The sequence below is a fragment of the Halichoeres trimaculatus genome, unplaced genomic scaffold (genome assembly GCF_033239565.1).
Source record: "Halichoeres trimaculatus isolate MK-OKI-2021-1 unplaced genomic scaffold, fHalTri1.1 fHalTri1_scaffold_14, whole genome shotgun sequence".
Taxonomy (NCBI): Eukaryota; Metazoa; Chordata; class Actinopteri; order Labriformes; family Labridae; genus Halichoeres; species Halichoeres trimaculatus.
In genome coordinates this window covers 20,052,348-20,072,361 of record NW_027437192.1, presented here as the reverse complement: position 1 = coordinate 20,072,361, position 20,014 = coordinate 20,052,348, and the positions used below count along the sequence as shown (strand labels likewise).

The 20,014-nt window shown below is 40.2% G+C and overlaps 1 protein-coding gene across 1 annotated transcript in view; it reads right to left on the bottom strand.

The window, feature by feature from the left end:
* LOC141803499 (focal adhesion kinase 1-like) overlaps window positions 1-19,991 on the bottom strand; it is a 64,176-nt gene extending 44,185 nt beyond the window's left edge. Inside the window, exons 1-2 of the mRNA XM_074687583.1 lie at window positions 19,741-19,991; window positions 1,505-1,531 (exon numbers count right to left, since the gene is read on the bottom strand). The gene's annotated coding sequence lies outside the window, so the exon portion shown is untranslated. The remainder of the gene's footprint in view (window positions 1-1,504; window positions 1,532-19,740) is intronic.
* Window positions 19,992-20,014: the final 23 nt, after the last annotated feature.

The following is a 20,014-nucleotide window of genomic DNA, read 5'->3' as shown; positions in this document are numbered from 1 at the left end:
ATCTACCTGACTCCTTAAAGAGGGGGTATTTTGCTTTCCATGTTTTAAACATTATATCAAGTAACAATGCTGGATGTCTGTATCAGATGTGTATAAACCACAACAAATTCATATGTCATAGAAATCCCTGAATTCGTCTTTAAGCTGCCCAAAAAAGTCTGCCCTAGAAATAGAAAAAGATCTTCATGAGCTCTTCACAAGACTCGCTGCAATGATGAGGTCATCACATAAGGATATCCTAACTGGTTTGAGACAAATTGGAGGGGCACCCATCAAACACTAAGGTCTGCCCATAGCTCAGCCCCAAACAGGCCTTAGAATGCTGGCCAATCAGAGAGCGTGGGACTTGTGGGGTTGAGAACCTTAAAGAGACAGCAGTTCCAACAAAGTGTTGCACATACAAACTAAAATAATGGATTTCTAAAAAAGCAGCGTGAGAAATAGAGGTAAGCCCAAAGCTGGGAGGACCATTTTACTTTTAACAGCGGGTCTGCTGTCTTCTGGCATGTAAATATAAGCAATGTAATAATCCAACGAGGCTTGCTTTCAGGGCACAATGCCCTGACACATCAACATGCTTTTTATGTAAGTGAAAGGAAGAATACACCCAGTCAGAGATTAACTTGGACCATCTTCAAGGAAAACATGTTTGTTTAGTATTTACAGTCCGAAAATCACAATTAGTCACACTCTCCAGATGATACACAGTCTCCTTTTTGGCTCCTGTCTGCTCTAATAAAACCAACACCCACAACTGGAGACGACATTTCCAGCCGTTTGTTTTCCTCTTGGTTGAATTACTCACACATTTACAGATTCACTTGAATAATAAATAAAGACTGCAGTCATTAGTAAGATGAATTATAGCAAAATGAGTTCCGGATTAGTTCTTGCAGTTTACTTCTTTAAAGACAGTGTCCATCTGGTAGATCTGAAACATGTTAACCAAAATATTTTCATCTGTAATACTTCTAGTTCATATGTTTAATTCATTTCTGTCAATATCCCAAAATGACGCCTCTGCCTAGAGATACTCCTTGAAATGAACAGGTTAACCAACTTAATCAAACCCGTATACAGTAGTCACAGTAATCTTACAACTCTTATTATTTTCTTGTTGCCACAAAATCCATTCCAGCTATGAAATCAAACATTTACAGGACAGAAATAGTCTTAACTCAACCCCCTGTGGTATTAATCACATAAGTGGTAAACTGTCAGTATAAAGTTGGCTTTCGTTGTCATTCCATTCTGCAAGTATCATTGTTAAGGTCACACGATGACGGCAACGACAACTGCATGACAGCATCTACCCTTTCATTTAGAGTTTAACAAGTGCCTGGCGAAGCTCCAAAGGGTTCATGAGAGAGTTTCACTCTCATCTACTTCCTCTCAGGGACACCTTGTGGCAGCCTGACCACAACAGAGCTGCTAACAATGTGTGCGTGAGTGAAGTAGCTGAATGATTTGTTGTTGTAAGTGGGGTCAGAGGTCAGCTACTCACCTGTGTAGTAGGCAATCCTGGAAATATCTGAAAGAGAAAGAAAAAAAAGAGTTAGTTCATTTATGAAAAATATGAGCTGCTGAACAAAGAAGTCAAAGAGGTCAGAAAATGAAGCTAATGAAGTTGCACAGCAGGAGTTCACAGCTTTATTAAGAGCAGAGGGCAAGCCAATATCTGTCAAATGAAGAGCTTCAATCAATATCTGGTTGACTTTTTAACAGGGCATTGATTTATGTTTTAGGAATCAATATCCCATTGTTGCCTAATTTAGCCAGTTTGCAAATCAATGGTTGCAAATTTTTTTTCTTAATTTCCTGCTTTCATGGGCTGAACGTTTACATTAAAGACCTGTAAGGACTATCCAGAAAAGCTAGAGTTAAACCTGGGTAAACACTCTGTTTCCCATGAGCACGAGCACCCACTGCTATAAGGACGTGACCTTTACCAAGGCGCGCATTTGTTTTGAAGCAAATAAACGGAGAGCAGATCTTCTTTCTAAACCTCTTGTTCAAGACAACCTTTTCCCAGATGATGAGGTGATGTATTTGTTAACAGTTACGTAGTGCTGTTGTTTGAAGTGTGATTAAAAAGCAAACTTTGTAAATTCAGTTTGTATCAAAGTTTAGTAGCAGACTATATGTAGTGCTAGTCACAGCACAGCGCTCTGAGATGTGTTCATAATTTTGTAACGTGAGTGAATCTTTGATGCCAGTGCTTTTCTACCAAGCAGAGCTAACGTAACCTCACTCTTCATTTTATTGATAGACTCTCAAGTTTGAACAGACCACTGCAGAATAACTGCTGACTGTGGGTTGGAAGGAACATTGTCACAACCTGTTTAACCCGTGTTTAAGTCTGTGCTCTATAACTCTCTTATTTAGCCTTCTTTTGCTTTTTTTTCCTTTTCCTTTAGACAGTTCAAATCCAGTGTCCACCATTACTACAAAATAAATCCAAGGCATCCTTTTACAAGCAGAGAAAAACACAGATCTCTCTTCTTACTGCTAAACTTAAGCGTGGTGTTGTCATATGACTTCTGCCTAATGTAAAACAACCCAGTCCTTGATGACCTGACCATGAGTACTGGAAATAGCATTTAGAAACATGATTTGGCGCTGATAATCTCACTCTAAATTGTGGATGGTGGAACTTTTTCGAGGTCACTTAAAAAGTCCTCATGGGGATTTCAATAAAGTTATGCTGTTGGATTTCGGGGCTAAGAGTGTTTTCTCTGTTGTGGCCTCCCATACCTACCTTCTATGCAAATTAACTCTTTATCCACCCAAGAGAATTATAGATCTAGCTTTGGAGGAATTCAGCATGTCCCTACGCTTCATTATTTTGAATATAAATTTGCCTGATGTCATTTGTAGAGTGCAGTGGCAACAAAGACAACAACACACTTTTTTTTTTTTAATTGCACTAACAATATCAAAATATCATGATCAGGTATAGCAATACCATAGTGCATTACTCTGAGTATGCACTGCATTATGAACAAAATATGCGTTTGAGTGTAGGTCGACATGAGGAGCAGAAGTCCTGCCTCTTATTATTGGATTGCTCAAGCAGCATTGATATTGCAGCACCCAAACTCCCACAGGAAGTCTTGGAAAACCTGACACCCAGTTAGAGCAGTGATTGGGCTGTGTGCAGGAAGGGTCAGGAGGATTTGAGTCTAAGTGCGTTAAACACCCTGATGTGCACACACACACACTCTTGTGCAGGGTGAAATGACAGTAGGGGTTGTCAAAAATAATGACGTAATGGTTCGAAGAAAAGCCACAAACCTAAAAGGAAATACCAGGAAGGTGACTCATGGTGTGTGTTATCGACAGACCCTTTGTAATACTAAACCAGGCCCCTACTGTGAGTGTGTGTAGCATTGGGGGTTATCAGGTGAAACGAGTAAGACATTATAGGTAAGACAGCTATTCACAAAAACAACAACAAAAAACATTACTGTCCTGCAAATTTAATCCTTTCTTTCCACTAAAACAGATGAAATTGCATCAAAACTATCCCAAAACAACTTAACCACATCATAAGTGGCTGTAATAGACCATGGTGAAAAGATCTGGGGCCTCCAAAGCTTCAAAGTACCTAAAATGACATCAACCAAAGATGAACTTTACACACACCATCTGTCCCACCTAATCTCTCCCTCACTGTGTCTCCTCCTGCCTCTGCTGTCAGAGTTTGATGTGAGTTAAGTGTTATGTAGCCTGAATATGCAGCCACACTGGCGGTGCTACGGTCTAGACAACAAACCAGAGGAGACTGTGGCCTCTTCACGTCTGAGGAAGAAAAAGATGCAGCACCTAAGTGTCAGGAGACAATCTGACTTTGATCTTTTTAATAAAAACTAAACAGCTGATGCTGAGCTGCCAACCTTGTGCGATTAAATATGCGTGACCTTTTGTAAATCATGATCCAAGACTTGTTTATTTTAATCATAACACTGTGTTGAATTTGCTCTCCACTGACTATCCTGCGGAGGTGTGAGCATGGTGCTAATTACAAACCAGCCTGTTTAACTGCCTCCACTGCTCGTATATCAAGGACAGCCAAGGTCTCACACACACACACACATTACACACACGCACACACATCCTTCTAGACTGGCAGACGGCCCAAAACACCTGCTCCTCAAGCTGTCCTTTCCAGCAAGACTCACAGGAGAGCAGTGAGGATCTTTTCCTTCACTCAATGCAGAAAACCTGTTTTCTTTTCACATGTAATTTAACGCATGTTTCACAAGTGACTTTTCATTGTTGTAGGTAAGTTTGTTGCACTCCAACTCTTTTGAGCCAGGATTTTACGACGAAAACAGGTTATTGTGGGGGAGTAAAGGCAAAACAGAGAGCGCCATCAGCAAAAACATTACAGAACTGTAGATGTATTGGCCAAAAAAGACAACAGTCTGGTTTTAAGTCACCTAAATGTTAATGATAAATAACAAAATATGCATTGTTGAATACTTAACACCCCATCTTGACTTCAACATCATTGTTCTGCATCCCATGATGCAGCAAAAGTTCGGGCAGTAAATGAGGGAAGTGATGCTAAGTTGATGTCAGTGTACACGCTGAAAAGTTAAAGATCATAAACAGATCAAAAGTTAACTACCATGACTCAAACATGTCAGACAGACATCCAATGTGAAACGTCTGTGTCAGCATAATAACATGTTAATCACAGGTCTTTTGAAAGCCATAATTAGACAGAGCAATCAAGAGAGACTCTGCTGCACCATGATGTCTAAACTTCTGGTCTCAGATCAGTAGTTAAAATAAAATCATGGTGTGAGTCTGGAGAGTTAGACAGTCCTTCTTCCTACAGCTTGTGATGGGAAAGGTTATGAGACGCAGACTGAAGCCTTTTAAAATGATCTGCATTAAGGACAAACACTGGCTTTTTCAGGTCAATCAGGGTAACTAAAAGCAGAGGGAATCTTACAAAACTGTGCAGATCATTTTAGCAGAAATGCATCAAACTGACTCAGAAAGATAAGAAAGATGTTCTCATTCTTCCAAAGTAAACCACATGCTTTTCTTTTAAGTATGAACTGAATTAATCTGATGGGGTCAGTTGGATGTTCTGCCTTGTTGCTCTTAGCCTAATGACTGAACTTCAAGCTGAGCTGGCACACGCATGAATGTTGTGTGTGTGGGTGTATGTGTGACCCTCTGGACAATTGGGTGTTACTGGAGCGTGCAGTCTTACGACGCTACATCATAACCCCAGAGGCACCAATCACACCTGCCACTCACACTGCACTACAGACACAGAATAATACACACGCCGGCAGTGTTTGAAATATAATATCTGCAAGGAGCGATCAGTGTGCACTACTCATTATTCACAGTCAGGTCAAAGCAAAAAAATACAAAAAAAGACTCTGAAGCTGCCACAATGATACTGAATTAAATACGTGGCACACACAGTCACAGATGATGCACACTGCAGATAAATCCAACATCCATGCAACATAATAAGGTCACGCAAACGCATGACTGCTCATACACACTTATCTGCAAAAGCACACACACTGCAATACACACGTTCGCTCAAGTGTGTTCAGTTCAGGTGACGTGATAAAGCTAACAGGCTAACTGGAGCGGCACGCATGTTAATGTATCACCCTCAGACCAGATACACCATGTATAATTCATCACTACAGATTTAGGACGAATGAAAAGATAAGATAACGCATGAATCAAAAACGCTCTTTTTTTAAATAAAAACGATACAACTAACAGTTGCTGAATAAATCAAAACCCATTTAGCATAAAACCAATTTCTAAGCAGATATTGACTCTTTTTTTAACCAATAAAAACCTGTTTTTTTAGGGGTTATGAAAAAGTACTTTTGGTAGGAGGAAAATCAAAGGTTATATTAAATATTAATGTGAGAAAACTCAAGGGAGCTGGTTTACATGCCTTTAAGTGAATACTTGATACTTATAGGCTCCTTAAAGCAAATCCTAACTGGTTTTTCCTGTGCTTTTTAGATAAAAGTAGCATGAGTAGCTGGATATAAAAACAAATTCAATGCAATGGCTCATGATGCAGTTATATTAAAAGTTTGTGATGTGCTCAAATAGATTTTTTTTTTCATTTGGCTTTTAGTTTTATTTTGAAAATTAAGAGTCTTTAAAGAAAAGATGTAGGTAATAAATTGTGTTTTAAAGGTAAAAATAAAATAGGGTACATCTGACTTCAGACGAGTCTTAAACAATACTTCTCACTCTTTAAAAACATCAAGTGCTGATCGCTGAATCACTGATGAGTTCTCAATGGTGAATGAAAGAAGGGGTTAAGTGTAAAGCACTGTGTATCTTTGTGTGTATATGTGCCTGAGTGTGTGGGTGTGTGTGGGTGTGTGAAGGATGTAAGGAGGTTAAACATGCTATGCTTCTAGTTTAGCATTTTTCAGCAATTATGCACCAGGAGCGAGTTATCAAATCATACTGAAATATAGATGACGTAACCCAGAAACAAAAAGCTGCAGGGGGATTTCTTCTTCATGCATACATTTAAAACACACACACACACACACACACACACACCTACACACACACACACACACACACACACACACACACACACACACACACACACACACGCAAAACAAAAATGAATACACACAACCACCTACATATAGTCCCACAAGGGAAAACACTCATCATAAGGATGAATGCTTGTTTCAACAAACAAAAGCAAGTGATCCGACACACTTCTCTCACCACCCCAACACACACACACACACACACACACACACACACACACACACACACACACACACACACACACACACACACACACACACACACACACACACACACACACACACACACATTCACACACAGCACTTGCCCCTTCCACTGCACGTGCACACTCATGTTGAAGCCTCCCACTGTGTATACAATCAACCAAACATCATTGTTTTTCGCTTTCCCAGTCATCAGTTAGGTTTGCAGATAATAAACAAACTAGAATACAGAAAAATCACATCATAATCACATAAAAACTAAAGTTGTGACTTCGATTTTTCAGTAAAATGCTGTTGAGTTCCTTGATTTGGTTGAAAACAGTCAAGACTCTTTCAATCTCTTGTTCAAAAAAACAGTCAAAAGTCATGTGGATCAAATGTGTTAAAATCAGAGGAAAGCAGAAAAAAAATCATTGTTTTAAAAGCTTAAACAATTAACATAAGTGGTTATTGTTTTTAAACATTATAGTGAATAATTTGATGAACAAGTTTTGGAATTTGGTTGAAAAATTGACAAATAATATTCAACCAGATGTCACTGGAGCTGATTTTGCTTTGCATCCAAACTACATTTTTCAGCCCCTCCTATATTGTGGCACATTCACATTTTTAAAGAAGAACTGCTTTCAGTAACAGTGAATTGGTACCAACACTTTCTTCAGACGTTGTACTGCACTTTCTGTTTAAAACCTTCACACCATCATCAAATTTCACTAATCATCAGCTCTTTTTGAAATTCAGGTGAGACATTCAGGTGCTGAGAACGAGAACACAAATGAAGTTAATTCCCATACATGCATAATTAAACACATACATAAACATACACACTGCACTTAGTATCACACACACACATGTAAAAACCCAATGACATGTACACACATTACTGTGTAACAAAACTCTTACCATGGTACAATCCTTCCATTTAGTTTCCCAGAGTGACGGCAAGAAGAGAAGAGGCAAGAAGAGAAGAGGCAAGAAGAGAAGAGAAGAGAAGAGAAGAGAAGAGAAGAGAAGAGAAGAGAAGAGAAGAGAAGAGAAGAGAAGAGAAGAGAAGAGAAGAGAAGAGAAAAGAGGAGAAGAGAAGACAAGAGTAGAGTAGAGTAGAGTAGAAAAGAGAAGAGTAATCCCTTCTCGCCAAACAGCTTAATTGGGGAAAAGCCAAAATCCCGGGCTTCTGCGCTCTTTGGGCTAGCGCACTGATGTGATAGCCAGCTAACTCAGTAATGATGGCTAATGTCGGATTAAGCTTACAAGCCAGCCTCATCCTCCTCCTCCCACTACTACAACTACCACTACTATACTGACACACAAACCCACAGCAGCACCAGTGGGAGTGGAGAAGGGGAGGGAAGCAGTAGGCGGCCTGTGACTGTGAAATGGGGGGAGGGACTAGGAAGGGAGAAAGAAGAAGAGGAAGGAATAGGGGGTGAGGGGGCAAGGAAGGGGGGTCTTTTTGTCTCCCTGGAGAGGATGGAGGGGGAGAGAGGGGGGAGCCAGATGTAAGACAAGCTGGTCAGGGGGGAAAGACAAGAGAGGGGATGGAAAGACATAATGAAAAAAGTTCATGAGGTTGAGGAAGAGGGAGAAATGCGAGGAAATGAAAAAAAAGTAAAAAGAGGAAAAACAGAGGGGTTAAATACAGAGTTGGAAAAGCTATGTGGGTTATCCAGTTATTATATGTGTACATGAACTGTGCTGCCTTGAGCTATTCTGCTCTTTGACATGAATGAACCCCTGAGGAGCTCCTCAATTAGTCATAATGTAATGTTCTCCACTCAAGTCTGTTGTGCACAAATAATCAATCTTTGAAACACACACACACACACACACACACAAAAAATAAAAACAGAAAATTGGAGACACGGGAATTACAGACAATTGCTCCATTGATATTTTTTGTAAGGGCTGCATAAATAATCAGATTACACTTCAATCAAATCACATGCAGGAATATGGAGGGAAGTACGTCACGCTATTTTTCTACTTTGAGAGAGTGAGGTTTTCCCAGGATTACAACAAGAGGACAGAAAATAAGGAGCATCTACATGACAGCTAGAAAACACGGGGAATAAACTCATAAAACAATCTCTGGATACGAGACATGATAAATACAGGACAGAGCAACCACTTTTAGAGACCTCATTTGATGAGCCAGCATTTTTTTGTTTTGAAAGACCCATGACACAGAAGTCTGCATTTTAGGGCATTAATTTCCATGTCCCAAAGGTAGAAATCTGTTTCCACTTGCTCTCTCCTTCGCTGTATGTGCCTGAAGAAATGGACCACAAAATGAGCCTGAAGCCCTGTTAAACAACTCGCCCATCACTGACTCCCCCGATTGTTGTTTTCAGTGTCTCACATTAAATCTGGACCTGGATACTCAACACAATGTCAATGTAATGAGCCAGGACAGAGTCAAGCTCCCCGTCTCACACAAGTAAGCAAACAAGCTGACAGACAAGATGAGAGTTGCACAGGAGTAAAGCAGATTAATGGGCCACTGGATTAGTAGGCCAAGATGACACACAAACACAAACACACACACACACACACACTCCTGCTGGTATATTGTGACTCTCATTCAGTGACCCCTCCTCCTTTCTGTGCATTCATGGTTTATAAGTTGGTATGTTAACGTCTCCCTCTAGTGGTGACGTATATTCAAATGATGATGTGCTAAGTCAAAAAAAATTCCTGTTGGAGTCACTCTGCATGGTGTTTCTGTGAGCACACTGGTCATGAGGTTTAGTGCCAGGATTAGAGTAACTAGCATAAAAAAAACACTTTTTTTTAGCCCATCCCAGCTGCCGAAAGGTGGCGTACACTCCTACTACACACCTAGAAAGAAATAACCAGTCACACACAAATGCCCACCTATGGGTGATTTTAGAGGGACCTGATGAGTACAATTTAGACTGTGAGAGGAAGCTAGGGGAATCTTCTTGTTGTGAGTCAACAGCACTCACCATTGCACTACTGTATTTCATCCTGTTCAACCAATATGGACCAGTTTTCAACAATGGGAAACCTTTGGTTTTGGGAAATGAAGCCTGTGCTGAAGTTTAGTATCGTGCAGTTCCTCAAGTGTCGACTGGAAGAACTGCCAAAAGAAGCATCAGCTTGAAGTTTCTCTATCTAGAGTTATTACAACTACAGTACAGCAACACTATTGTTAGATGGTCCCTGAGATAAAATGTTGTGTAAAAGGAACACCAGTAAATCTTATCACTCTTGGGTGTTTACTTCTAGAAAAATTCAATTAAGCCCATATATACTAGTAATCAATTAAAAATCATACTTGGATTATATGGAAGCAGTTTTCCCACCAGCTGTAAAAATACAAATTCATTCTGTTTCAGATTTATTGTGATTGAACAATATAACTTTTGGTTTAAGATTCAAAATCAAATATGATGAATTTTGCTGCAATATAAATCTATATGGGGATGGTGGCCGAATTGGGTACTTATATATGTACTGACCGCACTACATTTGTAGTGCTGAGAACAGACTCACATAAAATCTAATACTGCCATGTTTCGGTACCTAAAGCATCCTTGTGACTGTGAGAGAGTGAAAGAGAAGGTGTTTCCTGGACATGAACACAGCATTGCAAATTTATAGATTGAGAAATAAATATGTAAAATTAAAAACTTTGAGATTTTATTATAAAACAAATTAATATACCTCACCTCATAAACACACAAAAGTACCAAAAATTTGTACCGCTGAAGTGTCAATACCAATTGCGAGGTACCAGGCAATCAGTACCGTATTCATTTCAAATGTGAAAGGTACCCCTACCTCTAAACCTTTCCAAATTTTTTATTCATAGAAACAGATCCATGAAATCTCCCCATATATTTGTTGTTTTTCAAAATGAATTTGAAATCAAATCACTGAAAATAATGAAAGGACCAAACACACACACACAAAAAATATCACAATAATTTCAAAGAGCTCTTTGCTGAAATATATGTTCCTGTATCTCCACCTCTGACTGATTTTTGTAAAATTGGTTGCCTGGTAATACCTTGGCATACTACTCACATATGTTTTGTATATTTATAATGAAGTAAAAGAAAATCCACATGCTGCGCGTGCGCTTTCTGAAACTGGGAGCAAATGCAGCATACTCTAAACAGTAATATAACATATGACATACAAAAGCTGTAGGTTGTAGCCTTTCCTACTATACCTACTACATATGTAGTAGGTGTAGTAGATGTAGTGGGTACTACATGTAGTAGGTAGTAGGCATTTTGGAGAATCCTGATCACTGTATGCCCACAGTGTTGGGGCCCACAATGTTTTGCTTTTGTGCTTATTTTAGTTTCAAGAGTTAGTAAAAGTTTAAGTCACTTTGGAAAATTGTCAGCTAACTACATTCTAATTCCCCACAACAGGCCGAAACCCTTTGCCAGACAAACAGAGAGAAATGAACCTTGTTGTTACAGACGTGTGTCTGGCTGCTGCTGGTGACTAATTACACAGACAGCCACATTTACAAAGAGGCAGACACACATTGTGGCATTATACCCACAGCTGACCTCAACTACACTAGTTAATGGTAGCACACCAGTGTGTGTGTGTGTGTGTGTGTGTGTGTGTGTGTGTGTGTGTGTGTGTGTGTGTGTGTGTGTGTGTGTGTGTGTGTGTGTGTGTGTGTGTGTGTGTGTGTGTTTGTGTGTGTGTGTGTGATGTCATGCCTAAGGCTTGCATCCAGGTGTTTCACTGCTGATCTGTGTGTGTGTATCTCCATGTGATCTACAATGACTGTGTGTTATTGTCAGTGCGTGGTTGTGCATGAACCTCGAGATGAGATGAGATGAGGTCATTTACGCCTGGACAGGCAGACACTGATGTCAGCTTTGGGCTCATTGTCTCTGACTCTCTAAAGATCTTAGCTCCTAACACTTTGTTACCAGCTTTATCTAGAAAACTGTCACTAACACACATCAGGAGTCAAATTGTCAAATGATAACGCTTTCTAGTGTTTGTGTGGGTAAATGGTCAAACTGTCACATTAGAGGCAGAAAAACATGGCCTTGTGGTTTAAGCTTAGGCCTCATATATAAAAGCTATAGTCCTTGCTGCAGTAGTTGCTAGTTTGACTCCCAGCCACGAGCTGTTGTTGCATGTTTTCTCCCACATTTCCTGTCTCTCTTCAGCTGTCCTTTCAATATCATCCAAAAAATGGGCACATTCAGTGTTTAAAGGGGACATGTCATGCTTATTTCTCCTTTTCACTATGCCAGACTAGGATGCCTGTAAAGCATTTCTGCCCTCAGTACAAGTCATTTAGTTCCTTCATTGCCCCACAATAGCGTTCTCAATATCCTCATTTTAGGCCATTCTGAAGATCTCGTTGAAACGCTCCGTTTCGAGAATGACCTTCAGTAACCTCGCAACATCACAGCCCTTTGTGCTCTGATTGGTCAGTTCTATCAGAGGGGCGGAGGGGGTAGAGCCAGGGGGCGGTTTTTGCAGCATGGCAGTATTTACAAAATTGCCATACTGGATGGGGCAGACCGAGCGAGTTTGCTGTTTGCCAAAACTTCACCGTAAGGCATTGATAGCACTAATAAAATGGCAGAGTGTAGGATACGTCCTTTTGAATTGGACCCCGAGTCAGACCCGGACGGTTCTGCAGCTCAGGAGGAAGAAAATCCACCTCGACACAGATCATCTCAGGACGCTTCAGTGTGGTGAGTCAAACCGGTACTGTAACATGTATAGTTTATACGTGGAAATATAGGCAGACTTCACCAATAAACTATTTCTATAACAGGGCTCCATCCTGCTCCTTCACTTTTCTTTGTCTGTTTTATCCATCATGCTGAAAGTGTAGTCTAAAGATCGCCTCTACCGTCAGTTCCTCACTATGTTATTACCGCAGCATTATTGTGGTCCAGGTTCACAGTGCATGTCAGAACAAGCATGCAAATATCACAGTCTCACAAGTATTACCACGTCTGCTAAAACTACAGTGTTTTAACTGCTAATTCACCATGTAAAGCCAAGCTGCTCCGCAGAGCAGAGTCCCTGCATCCAGCATCTGAGGGGGGATTCCTGGCTCTTGGTGGGTGTATCCCTCGGTGGCGGTTGTGTGACTAACTGACATGATTTAATACTTACATATAATATAATCAATTTGAAAACAAGATCTTTCACCCCCTGAATTTTCCAATAAATGAAATACTGTATTTTTTCTGAAATCCCAGAACGAGATTTGATGCCTCTGAAAATAGGTCATTGCCAGTTGGCCACGAGATTTCGACCTTCATGACGACACGAGGATCCTTTCTTTTTATTGGAGTAATCTGATAAAGCAGCTCCTCCTCTAGCATGATATGTCCCCTTTAAAAGAATTGGCTGTAGATTTTTTTTTCTGTTTTTGTCTTTTTATTTGTGTTTATCTCTCTTTTTCTTCACCAGACTTTCTCCCCCACCTCACTTCTCTCTGAGTATCTATATGACAAAGCTCAACAATTACTTCTTTCTCTCTCACTCTCTGACTCACTGCAATGTAATTACACTGTGACTCCTCATTCAGACGCAACACGCACACATACACACACACACACACGCTGAGGGAGAGGAGTAAACCATTCACAGTATCTGTGGTTGTGACAGATCTTTTCTTGACAGCAGCGCAGCGACTGCTACTCTATGAGAGAATGGAGGGAGCAGAAAACAGGGGTTAGTGTGGGTCATCATTTTGGTTGACTCCAGGAGTTAGTCTTAGACACACACACACACACACACACACACACACACACCCACATACACACGTGGGAATGACTGTGTTCCACATCCATTCATCATGTGCTGACATGCTGCACCAGTGACCTGTGTGACCAAAGGTAGCTCTCTGTAAGTGTGTGGGGGTGTGTGTAGAGTGTGTCCTTGTGTGTGCTTGTCCCAAGGAGGAACAAGTCATTAACAATGATGTCATTTCCTGCTATTGTAGCAAATTTCAGAGCACACAGTAAGAGAGCTTTTCAGCTCAGTGGGCCCTCTCCACACATTGAGACCAGTCTATTAAGATTAGCTCTGAAAACCAGTTAATTTACTGCTCTATTAAAATTTGTAAGTCTTTGGGGAACACTGTCTCATGTGTCAGGTCATTTTTCTGCTAATATCATGCCATGAATCCTAACGAGTGTGCTCTTTTCCTTTAAAATAAAATTTTTAGACCTCACTTTGCAGAGAAAACATCCACTGTGAGAGTTGAATGGAAACTGTAGAGGAAAGACATTTGTACACAACAGTGTGTATGTAAAATGGATCAATGAAGAGTCTTAGGCTGAATTCATACCAGAAAAGTCCTTTGGTCCACTTGTTTGGTCCGGACCAAAAGCGGACTTTAATTTTTTTTCATTTGGTGTGGTTCGTATTCAGATTGTACTTTTTGCAAGTGGACTATATTCTGTAAACACATCCACGTGTGTGACGATTGGTGCTCTCATTGGACAGCGCTGACAAAGGGTGGCACACAGAATACAGACCCGGAAATTGAGGTAAAAGTGTGTTTGTGCTCTTATTAGAGCTGCAAAATCATTTTCAGTTTCAAGAGCAGCTCCTTCAAAGCAGGCTTAACAACACCGTTTCAAATTTTGGAACAGCAAAGACGAATGCGCACAGCAAGGAGACGCTATGCTCTGTGTGTCCTGAACCACAACACGCTAGCAACAGCGTGGCTAAACAGAAGATGGAGGATCAGATATGAACCAAAGACGGTTAGGTTACGGTGGCTCTATAGGCCCAAAAGGCGCATGTATCCTGTATTTAGTTCAGATGGACCTTGGTTTGTATTCAGACCTGCACCAGAGAACCACGAACCGCACCAGAGTTCGTTTGGAAGCAGACCGAGACCAACTCAAAAAGTGGGTCTTGGGTCAGTTGTTTGGTCCGCACCAGGGTTCGTTTGTGTCTATTCACACCTGCATGAAAAGTCCACACCAGCGTGGGACTCACATGTGATGTGAGTTTTGTGGGAAAATTGGCTCCTGGAAAAAAACATTGTCTCTGGAGGTATTATCATCATCATTCAACTTTTTCACATGATCTGGTTTTAAAAATCACAAAATTTGCATAACATTTAACAACTGCAATTTAAATGGAATTGGCACCCCAAGAATCAAATAAGAATCGAATCGGGAGAAAAGCGTATCGTTCCAGCCTAAAGAGGATATAACCCTCAAAACAAGTTTACTTGGGCCAATTGACTTAACAACACACATATTAATCCTATGTAGTAGGTTACTTGTCTGGCTGATGAAACATTTTTCTTGAAACAACTATGTCAACACACCCTAGACCTCAGTCCATGGACCCTGTCTACCATGTTCACAAGAAATAAGGAGCCCAAAACCTGAAAGAAACTACGACAAATGATTATCGAGATAGCTAACTGTGTGGTCTTTCTTTTGTTCCTCTGCATAGTGTTTAAGTAAAAATAAGAAATACTAATTTTATCATTTCAATACAGAAAGTAAGGGCAACTATAGATCTTTTGACTACGTAGTTGCCTTACAATGGTGTTTCCATTCAGTCGCCACTTCTATTTAAAGCAATTCATTCACACAACTTCACCTGACAACTTGAGGACTTCAAAAGTTTCATTTGAGTCATAACAAAAGTTACATCTGTTGAAATTGCATCTTCTTTTATGCCTCTTGATTTGTTGAGTTACAAAATGGATGTCATGAAATAAGAGAGACTCTTCCTTGTTTGAAATAGCTGTTGTCACTACAACAATCTTTGATCGATTCAGCTGAAAGTCAACGGTTAGCCGGCTGAACTGAAACAAGGGCATGGATCTGGAAAGTGCTTCCCACTCAGTTAACTAATGACTCATTTGGGAACCGACTGGCAGGAGTGATGCTGTTTAAATATTAAGTTGACTACACACACATTCACACTTAGTACCAGTCATTGCAAAAGTTTGGATATTAGCAAGGAAAAAAAATGGTGATGGAACATCTTGAACAGCTGCAGTGTCTCTATATTTCTGGACTGATGCACATCAAAACTGTTAATGTATTGTTTCAGTTTTCTTAGAGTTTTCCTTTCCCATAACTAAGCAATGACAAAGATAAATAGTGTGTTTTATATCACAACTACAACCCCACCCATCATACATTTACCAGGCTCTCATAAAAATAGTATGACTCTAGCTGAAACAACAGGTGTCTACCTTCCTGTCTCCTTTGAAGTTCCTGTTCCATGAGACGGTACACAAATGCAATAAGAAAGCAAGCTCCCACACATGCACATGCACACAAGCATTGCTAAGCCAAGTTGTGATGGGTACAGAGATTTACTCAACTGACAAAATCACAACAGGGTTTACTGATCTTGGGTAAACGCTGTCTTTTTCACAGCATAGCAACTCACAAACACACACCAGTACACACTAACACACATTAACACTCAGAGGAGTCGAGATAGTATTGGTGCTGCAAGGAGGAAGAAGGCGTTTTCCTCTCAGCTCCTGGGGGACGCAGCATGCTGTAGGATGTACAGTAAGACACTTTGTAAGTGTGTGTGTGAGTGTGCTTGTCTGTGTGTACATAGAGGGGTGTGAGTGAGTGGGACTGGGGGAAAGGGGGGGTTGCGCTTCCTGAGTGCAGCCAATCCAGAAGCAAAAGGAATGGACATTCATTCAGTGTCCAAAATATACACAAAACACACACACACACACACACACACACACACACACACACACACACACACACACACACGAATACGCTCCTTTTCCGTCACAGCTGAAACCACACGCAGGAGGATGCAGGGGAATAAGTCCCACGGAAGATAGAAACTGAATTTACGAGCTCAGGCAGTAAACACACACATTAAGACCCTCACAGACACTCATTAGGTTAGTCATACTTCAAAACTTTATTTCAGATTTAGTCTTTCTGTTTGTTTCCATCCATCTCTCTTTTAATCCTTATTTCTTATTATCCCTGTGTTATTACATAGAGAACAAATAAAAGCTGTGATTTTAGGTGAGTGCCCTGATGTAACTTTTGTCATGAGTTGTGTTAGCATTCAGTAAGTTGAACACGGTAGCTTTGAACTAGCCAATCACTGGAAAAGATACTGCTAGCATGTTTGTTTGATAGACAGTTAACTTATTTTACATAACCTATTTCTAATAAAGCTCAAAATAAAGTAGAGCTTCTGTTTTGGACATACACAGACACTCTTGTTCAGGGTCTCAACATACCTCCACACACACACAAACGCACACACAACAACAATATGTGTCTGCAGTTATAGCTATCACTAGTCACGAGTTCCACCACATACTGCAATCTTCCTTCATTAGACTGCTGGCTTTGTTAGCATCTTTTATTTCCATCTCTTGCCTGCCTGTCTGTCTATTAAAAACAAAACTTGAGTAGAATACTTAGAAGTTGACTATAAAGAATAGACAAGTTTAATAAATGGACCACAGCCTAGCACACCCTTTTGGGAGAGACCAGGAGGAAAGAGACAGCGAAGAGCAGAGTTCTTTGCACTGTAATGGATTGCTCCTGTAAGATCTCTGAGTGTAGTCAAGTGTTTCTATAAATACAGGCGTCCTGCACTGCTCTGCAATTTACATGCACATACTCAAACGCAAGCACACACACTACTGCCACGCCTGTATTGGCCTGCAGCGGACCATCCACAGGAAGAGTCATGCCAAAAGTGTATTACTCTTATAATAACAGGTGCATATTAACATTTCTACAATGGGGCAGAAATAAAAAAGAAAAAATAAGTGGATGGCTTAAATGAAGACATTTCATTTAGCAACTTGATGATGGTTGAGACCAAAGATGAACCTGAACATTGTGGTTTTCTGCTCTGACTTAAAAGCCTTTAAAGCTGGGGTGGGCAACTTCAAAGAGATCACAAAACGTGTCATCACCAACCACGTCCTAGAATTCTTGTGGGACCAGCTCACTATAGCCCTTTTCATATATTAGCTCTGGATATTTTCTGGAAAATTCTATTTAGTCTTGTATCGTTTCTAGAATTTTGTTGCATTTGGACACGCCCACAGAATTCTGTCCAGCGAAGGAGACTTAAGTAGTTGTGATTTGTATGGAATTGAATCAACATTTAAAATAAGTATTTCTGACTGTTAGCTACTGCATTAGCATATCAGGCGGGACTGTTGCTGACTTTCACAGGAGGGCTGGAAGGAAAGTCTGCTTCTAGTCCAGTGATGCCAAACTGATAAATGCTATACTTAAATGCATGGTTTGAAAACACATAAATAAGATCAATAAAAAATGTAATTATACCAAATGATCTATCCCTGACGCACCCAAAGGCTGCTTGCTATAAAATAGGCAAAACAACCACAGCATGTTGTTGCTTGCCAACACAAGCTTATCATCAAAGACCTCTGAAAAAAGTAGCTCTGCATGTGGTGTAGCATTTGGTCATGGTGAGTAAGCTGAGTGCATGCAGCTGATGGGGTGGGTAGGCTAATTAGCCTTGTAAGCTAAATTGGAAGTAGCATCACAAATGTGAAGATAGAAGACTCAATGTCCATTTTTACCTATCTTTGAGAGACGAGATTTTGTTTCCCGGCAATGGAGTGCTGTCATTTTTAAACAAGCAACATAATATTAATCTTTTCAACTGTCTCAGGAGTGTATTCTCACATAGAGCATGATTAAATTATGAATCACCCAGTGAAACCATGTTTTATCTGCAACTTGACAGTGAACATCAAATAGTACTGTACCATTGCAACAATTCTGACTGCCATATGTTACACAAATATAAAAAACCACATCCTTTTAGAAACATTGCAGGCGTAACATCAGCTTATCTACTGAAAAAAAGCAAAAACCTAAGGAGTGTGCAGTGTGCAGGAAATCACTATATTAATATGCATTTGGTCTGAAGCCTTAGAGGCCTCAAGATATTGCAGGTCATTTGCATTTTCTCACATGTAGAATATGAAGTGGAAGCAAATCACTTTGCAGCTGTCTTAAACTGTAGAGAAAATACAGAGCACATAGTAAGTTTCTTCTGTAATGCTCAAATTGGAATGAGTTAGATCACACTTTATATTTCTATGCACCTACAACTATTTGGTAATATGAGGATCATTGCTTTTTGAGGGAACTCAGACACTACAACATGGTAGGACATATATTTCTTGAACAAAACTGTTTGTTCATGTCAGTATGGAATAAATGCCATAACAGTGGCTTTAAAAAATGATTTTTTAACACTGCATCTAGTGTGTGGTGTGAAACGGGTCTCAAAAACATAATTTGCAGTTTCGATTTGTTGACATGCCATAAATGATGTGTTTATGATATATTCAAGGTGCACACCAATAAGAGGGTAATATAAGTGTGGAAAGGCAAGCAGTATAATTACGTCAGCTAATTTACACATATATGTACCTAAGGTAAAACGTAAGACGGTTAGGTTTTTTGAAGTTTTCAAACAATCTCTCTTCATGAAAAATGAAGATAACTGATCTTCAAGGACAGAATAAAGATTTCATTAAGTATAAAGGGTCCGGATACCAAATCACGGTAGCCACATAACCTTAAATCTTAAGTTTAAGAATGTAAAATAAATTCAGGAGTAACACGTAGGTTAATACAGAGCATACATTTAATGTAATTTGAAGTTAACGTTACTGTCTTACATTAACTCCATGTGACTGTGTCGACGAGTTTAGTGGCAGTAGCCTTCGTTGAACTGCTTCTGAAGTTACCTTAAGATAAAACTACGCCATGGGTAACGTGTTGTAAAAGAGAATAACTTGTCGGCTATTTTCCAGTTACATCCAAGCAGATTGATATCTAAGAGGTTCTAAAACTATCTGAGGAAACAGCTAACACCAAGCAGTCAGGGACATTATTAACCAACCGCATCCCATACTTTCTTTCAACACTTGAAATAAACCCCAAAACACAACATCACTCACGTTGTCTTGTTCCAGGGGACGTCCGAGAGGTTTAGGTGGGGTTTACCGGTGATAGAAGTTGTTTATGGTTGGAGTATAATCCGTTATTTTACTTGAAGATCCAGGGTAGTTACAGTGACTGTTTTTCGCTCCTGCCGATCACCCCCCTCTCCCGTTCGTCTCGTCGCTTGTTCCTGCTTCCCCTCTCCACATCCAGCATTCCAATATGGCTGCTGCAGGGAGCGACACGGAGAGGGAGAGGGAGCCAACTGCACCCTGTAAGGAAAGCCTCGCC